The sequence below is a fragment of the Trachypithecus francoisi genome, unplaced genomic scaffold (genome assembly GCF_009764315.1).
Source record: "Trachypithecus francoisi isolate TF-2019V2 unplaced genomic scaffold, Tfra_2.0 Lachesis_group3, whole genome shotgun sequence".
NCBI classification, from domain to species: domain Eukaryota; kingdom Metazoa; phylum Chordata; class Mammalia; order Primates; family Cercopithecidae; genus Trachypithecus; species Trachypithecus francoisi.
Window position 1 is genome coordinate 48,507,336 of NW_022681468.1, and position 7,779 is coordinate 48,515,114.

Consider the following 7,779-nt stretch of genomic DNA (forward strand, 5'->3'; position numbering starts at 1 on the left):
GGGAACCAGATATCTTTCACTACAATATTTCAAATATATTTTCTTCTGCCCTCCAAAAAAAAAATCTTTTTATAGACTTTTAAAGTATTTCCTGTATAGTAACTCTGTGAAATAGATAACTCAGGTGTTATCATCCTGGGCTTCAGAACACTTACAAGACTCCCCTATAAGTGCAGTGTCAGAAGGAAGCTAGAAGAAAACTAGAATTCCAAACTTTGACTTCCTGTCCCAGAAGAGAGTATCTGTAATATAGCAGAGAGGCACAGGGCCCAGAGTCAGCGGTCTAGCTCTAATCTGCACATTGGCATCACATCAGCGCTGTGTTCTTGAAAGTTGGGGGGTCCTGGGCCTCAGTTTCCTCATGTCTTGGAAGGGCTACGTCATCCCTAAAGCCCTTTTCCCCAAATTTTTAAGATTCTCAATATACAAGGGAGAAACCAAGGCTGCTTTATGAGAATTTCAACCTTCTGTTTTTTTCGTGTTCTTTTTCTACTGAAAGTGCCAATGAAAAGTGAAATGGCTGAAAGCCAATAGCCTGGAGGGTTGCTGTAGAGTTATGTAATTAATAGGCTGCAAATACGGCTTCTGGATAAATTGAGTGGGTTTTATTATAATAGTTGCCCTTTAACACTGAAGGATGACATCATTCCTGATGTTTGGGTTCTTGCTCCTGAAAATTAAACCCACTCTTAAGGGGAAGGTACTAACAGTCATCCATGAACTTTAAAAAAATGAAACAAAGTCCAGAGGATGGATCTGCTGCCGCTACCGGTGCCAGTGCTGAAGAGATGACAGAGTTAGGAGTCCCTGTTTGATAGACCAAGAGAAAGAATACTGCCTTATACAGAAGCAATTGGCTCAGGGAAAATAAACCAAACAATAACACGTTTTTTAAAAATGAGGAGGGAGCAGTGGTTCAACCTGTAATCCCAGCATTTGGGGAGGGTAAGGTGGGAGGATTAATTGAGGCCAGGAGTTCAAGACCAGCCTGGGCAACATAGTGAGACCTGGTCTCTACAAAATATTAAAAATTGGCCACGTGTGGTAGTGCGTGCCTATAGTCCCAGCTGCACAGGAGGATGACATGGGAGGATCTCTTGAGTCCAGGACTTCAAGGTTACAGTGAGCTATGATTGCACCACTGTACTCCAGTCTGGGCAAAAGAGTGAGAGCCTGTCTCTAAAACTAAACATTTGAATAAAGAGGAGTTGAGTAAAAGAAGACAGAATGTAGGGTAAGAAGACAATTTATTAAAAATCCCAAAAGCATGTCCACTAGCAAGATATAATCAACAGTGGGAGACAAGAACCTCATCCTCAGAAAGAATCAAAGAGCTTAAGAAAGGCCTAGAAGAATCAATGAAAGTGTCAGGGAGGTTACAAAATTAAAAAAAAAAAAAAAAGAATCAATGAAGTGTGGAGTTGATGCTTTGGAGGCAATTTAAGAATTAAGAAATGACAAAATTTAATGCTCAATACTATCTATCTATCTTGTACATCAGTAATGCTCATGTTTAATTAGGCTAAGAAAAAGATGTTTTCTTTCTTTCTTTCTTTCTTTCTTTTGACAGTCTCAATCTGTTGCCCAGGCTGGAGTGCAGTGGCATGATCTTGGCTCACTGCAACCTCTGCCTCCTGGGTTCAAGCGATTCTCCTGCCTCAGCCTCCCAAGCAGCTGGGACTATATGCATGCACTAATTAATAAGCTGCAGCTAATTTTTTGTGTTTTTAGTAGACAAGGAGTTTCACCATGTTTGCCAGGCCGGTCTCGAACTCCGGACCTCAAGTAATCCTCCTGCCTCAGCCTTCCAAAGTGCTAGGATTACAGGCATGAGCCACCATGCTTGGAGTGCAGTGGTGCAATCTCAGCTCACTGCAAGCTCCACCTCCCGGGTTCACACCATTCTCCTGCCTCAGCCTCCCGAGTAGTTGGGACTACAGGTGTCCGCCACCACGCCTGGCTAATTTTTTGTATTTTTTTTTTTTTTTTGAGACGGAGTCTCGCTCTGTCGCCCGGCCTGGAGTGCAGTGGTCGGATCTCAGCTCATTGCAAGCTCCGCCTCCCGGGTTTACGCCATTCTCCTGCCTCAGCCTCCCGAGTAGCTGGGACTACAGGCGCCAGCCACCTCGCCCAGCTAGTTTTTTGTATTTTTTAGTAGAGACGGGGTTTCACCACGTTAGCCAGGATGGTCTCGAACTCCTGACCTCGTGATTCACCCGTCTCGGCCTCCCAAAGTGCTGGGATTACAGGCTTGAGCCACCGCGCCTGGCAATTTTTTGTATTTTTAGTAGAGACGGGGTTTCACCGTGTTAGCCAGGATGGTCTCGATCTCCTGAACTCATGATCCTCCCACCTCGGCCTCCCAAAGTGCTGGGATTACAGGCGTGAGCCACCGCGCCCAGCCAAGATGTTTTCTTTAGTGATGTTTGAGTCAAGTTAATAGTCAACACATTCCTACTTATAATGCTTCCTTGTGTTGCCTTCCACAGGGTCAACTTTCCAAAGACATAGGAAACTATATCTTACATAATTGTGTATCTACAACAAGTTCAATCCTTTGTCCACATTGGCAGGCTCACTCAATCTCATAAAAGGTAGGTTTGGCTGATTTTGCTTTTTTTGTTTGTTTGTTTTTGTCTTTTTTCCACTTTTTAGGAGTCTAGTATCTTAGTGCTGGTAGAGCTGGTATTTACCTTTTAAAAAATTGCTTGGGTAGTTTAAGAAGAAGACACTGAGAAACAAATTCTTAGCTATGATAGAAACAAAGTTTTATTCATAGAAGACCAAAATTTTATTGAATATAGGCCAATTATAAAGGAGCTTATTCATCTTTGCATGCCAGTGAAGTTCCTAACTCAGAGGCTAACCTGTATACACATGAGAAGAACATTTTGGCTATGGCTCTGAAATTAGTAGATGGTTAAGCCTTTAAAGTGGGGTGTTAATTGCAAAACAGGAGTTGGATATCTGAACAGCTCAGACTGTAAACCCTAGGTTTCTATAATTCTGCGTTATTTGTGAGTATTATGGGGTAGTTAAATCTTTGGGAGTTTCCAAAGTGAGATCATACAGTCTTATTTGTTCATGATATAATTGACAAGACTCTACAAGAGCAGAGGACATAAGGAAAAGGCTCTTGGGTTTCGCATTAATCCAGACCCTGCAGCTGGCCCCCGACCACACTTATTGCCTCCTTCAGCACCAGGCCCTCCCCACTCCCAGGATGCCAGACACTGGCCTTCTTTCAATTCCTTAAAGAACCTTGCCCTCACCCATCTCAGGAACTTTGTCCATGATGCGCCCTTTGCCTGGAGAAAGCTGACTTCTATTTTCCTTCTTTGGCTTCATTCAGGTAATTTCTACTCCTCCTTAAGATTTCAGCCCCAAAGTCACTTCTTCAAGGAAACTTTCCCTAATCCCCAGAATGATCTAATGCCCTTTTCCTTCTGGCAGTCCCAAAGGTAGGAACTCCAATGTTCATTCCCACTATGGTACGCTCACTCGAAGTGCAATCAATGCGCAGCAAGATGTACGTGCTTGAGAGTTCTCAGGTGAGCACCACGTAAACAAGGTGCCCGTGACTCAATCAGGCTGCTTCAATAAAACATCTTAGATTCTGAAAAATAGGACTAGAAATGATCTCAAGAAATCTTATTTGACCCTGTCTCCAATCTTTAGAAGTAGGTGATGAATGGGTAGAATAGTATATTTCTAACAAATAAGTTGGTTAGAGCATCTATTATGTAAATGAGTCTGCATGAGAAATTGTAATGAGGCATTCTATCTTTAGGTTGGACATTACAGGGAAACCAGGTAGGTGCATTATGAGTTACACTGTGTCTGCTTCATTTATCTGTGGGGAGAGACCTAGAGTCTTTTCTTTTTTTTAGATTTAGTCTTGCTCTGTCGCCAGGCTGGAGTGAGTGATGCGATCTCGGCTCACTGCAACCTCCGCCTCCTGGGTTCAAGCGATTCCCCTGCCTCAGCCTCCCAAGTCCCTGGGACTACAGGCATGTACCACCAGGCCCAGCTAATTTTTTGTATTTTAGTAGAGACAGGATTTTGCCATGTTGGCCAGGATGGTCTCAATCTCCTGACCTTGTGATCTGCCCTCCTTGGCCTCCCAAAGTGCTGGGATTACAGGTGTGAGTCGCCGCGCCCGGCCACCTAGAGTCTGTTTATCTGTAGTGAGGCAATGTGTCCTGGACACACTCTGAGTTCCCCCAAGTTCTGGTTGGTGAAGCTGTGATGCCACTGACCTGTGGAACCACAGGCTGCTGCTTCGTTCCTTATTTTGATTAGAGACCTTTGTGGTGGTTGTTTTGTTTGTTTAACAATCACTGAATCACCACAGAGGCAGAGGTAGATAGTTCTTTAAAATGTTCTACTGAGGGGAAAATGTAGAAACCTTCTGTAAAGGAAAGTAAGCAAGCAAGCATTTAGAAACATCATTTTTTGCATGCGTGATGTTTTACTAAGATGCCCTAATAATGGAGGGAGTTTTATATTTAATATTCCAGTTCCAAATGGGTGTCATGAAAGGCCTGTGTATGTCAGCTCTGAAAACTCTCTAACCTTGAAAGGCCTATTTTCTCCTCTTGCCAACTCGTCTATGGAGCTTATCAGGAAGAGAGGATTGCTATTGCTGTCTAGTGCCCATAATTAATCCCGGAGACAGTGAGGATTTAGGACCACTGATTGTGGCTGACTTCAAATTAAAAAGTCACTGTTAGCGTGTGAAACAGATACCATATGTTATAAACAAACCCTTTGAATGATGTAGAACGTCAAGATAATTCATATGTAAACACAGGTTACACTTAGGATAGGGGATTTTACATATGCCCATTCATACTTTTCGAAGATGCTATGGACACACAAACATAGATGGCACACTGCTTTTCCTTCATTTGGTCCCCAGAAAATGGGTATGATTTAAGATGTGAATTTAGTGCAAACCTCAAATTACGAGTTATGAAATTTGTCTTTCTCTTTACCATCAGTGTGGTGAGTACAAAGGCAGACACCAGTCTGATTGGTTCGTGTAATCCAATTGCCGAGTTGAGCTTCTTTTCTTGTTCCTGCCATGACTAATTTGTGGTTTCACAAAGTGTTTCTGAATGTCAGACACATCAATTATAAGAGATGGGCAAGATGCATAAGGAGAACCACAGTAAGGGGGAGAGGGGCTTTAAAAATGTTTACAAGAAATTAAAGTAGTGAGTGTAGGCAGAAGTTGTCCTATAACCTTCACCAGAGCAATTCTTTTATTTAAGAAAGTGGCTGGATTATTTCCCAAGTGAACAAATTCTCTGTCCATTGCCAATCAGAACTGTTAGTGGCCTCATTTCTTCTTACTAATTGGCCCTCCCTTTCCTTCAGTCCTCTAGATAACACACAATAATGCCACCTTCACTCTGTAGACACTGGTGCTTTAAGGGAAGGCTGGGTTAGGTGTTCACAAACATATTCTCTAATGGTGTTTATTTTCTATGGTTGGAGTGATTTTTTTTCCCCCTACTGAAACTCTATTATATACCCCTTTGTTGTCATGGCTGAAGCCTGTTGTTTCTGCAAAAACAATAATAGGCCTGAAGATTAGGGTTGCATTTTATGGGCCTAGCAGCCCAGCAGGGCATCATATTTGTATCAATCCTATAAATTCCTGGCATCAGGCCTCTTTACTCCTAGTAATTAATCTTTTTCATAAATGCTGTCATGTTTAGAGCTGTTTTATTAAGTTTCTGCTTTCTAATTTTTTTGTGTGTCACTTCTTTGCCTCATCAATATTAAAAATTAAAATAGAAAAACAACAGAGCAGCCAAATAGATGGAACCTACCAGTTACAGCTTTCTTTTCTTACCAGGGGAATCTAGATGCAAAGGCTGTTCTTTTTATCTTCGTAAATACCAGCCCTCATCTCCAAGCTGTGGGTATGGTTTGTTTGGGTTTTCTCCTTCTCCTTGTTGGTGTGGGTGCGCTTCAGGTGTGAGAAGCTGAAGAAGAAAGGAAGACTTGCTTCTTTTAGTCTCTCACACTCTTGTCAAAATGCCAGGGCTAGAGAGGAAGACCTGTTCTGAAGGAAGTTTGTTCACTGCCCTTGGACTTAGCCTTTCCGATGCAGCCGACGAACTGACTACCATCCCTTCTGCCTCCTTTGGGATTGCAATTGCATTGGCGTGTGGTAGTGTGAGCAGCCTTTTTCTTTGGCCCACTGACCTAATTGCAATAGGGGTGGTAAAATATTTTCATTACCCTCTCCCCAGAATATAGAAATCTTCAAAGGGAACCCAGGAGGGAGGTTAGCCTCTTAACCCTAATTTCCCTACCACTACCTCAGCTTGGCTGTACATCACAAAATTAGTCTCCAAACATAGTGGCACCAGGATTGTTGTCGGTTTTGCTTTTAAAAGTCATTTCATATTGTAAACCCGGCGATTATTTCATGCTGTTTAAACTATATTTGTAGTCTTTGATCATGCATAAGTAGACTCAAGTTAACTGCTGATAGAATGATGATATTTTCTCCATGTTTCTTTTTCTTTTTCTTCTTCTCTGTCTTTAAGGACCCTGTACCCAAGAGCTGGCCTCAAGAAATTTCCATTACTACGTTACAACATGCCTTTGTTTTTTAATTGGTTCAGGACTACCTATTTGCATGACAAGCAACATAATTCAGTTAGAAAAATCTGTTGTGTGTATGGTATGCAGACTCTATATTTACTGCATTTTATAAATTACTGATTATTTAAAAATTTGAAAGACCGCAGATTGGCAATGAATGCCAAAGAGAAGGAGAGACTAGTAGTCATTGCTGATTATTGTTATTTGAGCACAGGCTGGTTTCTCCTCTCCTTCCTCCCTTCCATTTTTCTTCAGGAGTTCCTTTCTATCAGCCACCCCCTTCTACACCTCAATTCCCAGCAGGAAGATACTGTACTGCCACGAGTGGGGGCTGAAAATGGGGCAAAATAGGTTTTGAATAGCAGCATCAAATAAATTCAAGTGCCTTTCTAAATATATTTCAAGATTAAGTAATTAAGGAGTGTAAAGCACTTGGAAAAAAATAAAGTGCCATGTAAGTGCTAAGTAATAAAGAGTAATCATAACAGTAATAAAAGGGTGAACTGCTAAATCTTTCTTGCTTCTTTTCCTCTCAGTATTTTCATCATTTCAGATTTGGCTCCTGAATACAACTCTTTTATTTCTAATGAAGAACTGGGACTTAAAATGATAATGATAATAAGTAAGTTGTTTTTTTTTTTTTTTAAGATTTGTTTGGGGATATAGAGAGATCATGCTCCACGTTGTCTTTTCCTTCCATTGCTGCCCACCCAGGAAAGATTTGAGCTTCATCCTGATAGGTGGACTAGAGAGAGGAGCTGGGACACAGAATTCCCTTGAAAGAAAACGCTGGTCCCTGTTGGTTTCGCAACTTTATCAACCCAACCATCAGCCTAATGATGTATGTTTATGATTTACCCAGTATTATGATTTGTATCATTTTTCAATAAACTTGAGACCACCTGCTGTGATTGTGACTATTTCCCATTATAGGCAAGGCGTTTCATCCCCCAAACCCTGAGTTTCCATCCCCTGGGTAACTTTTACAACAACCTGACTACCCTTAATGCCTGGGTGTTCTCTTCCTGTGACAGTATTTATAAAAAAAGTATGTGTATATTTCTTTAATAGGACATATATAGTTACTATCAATGTTTATTTTCCATTTTCTCCAACCTTTGGAAGAAGAGTGCATCTCCTTGTGTGCACATCCTT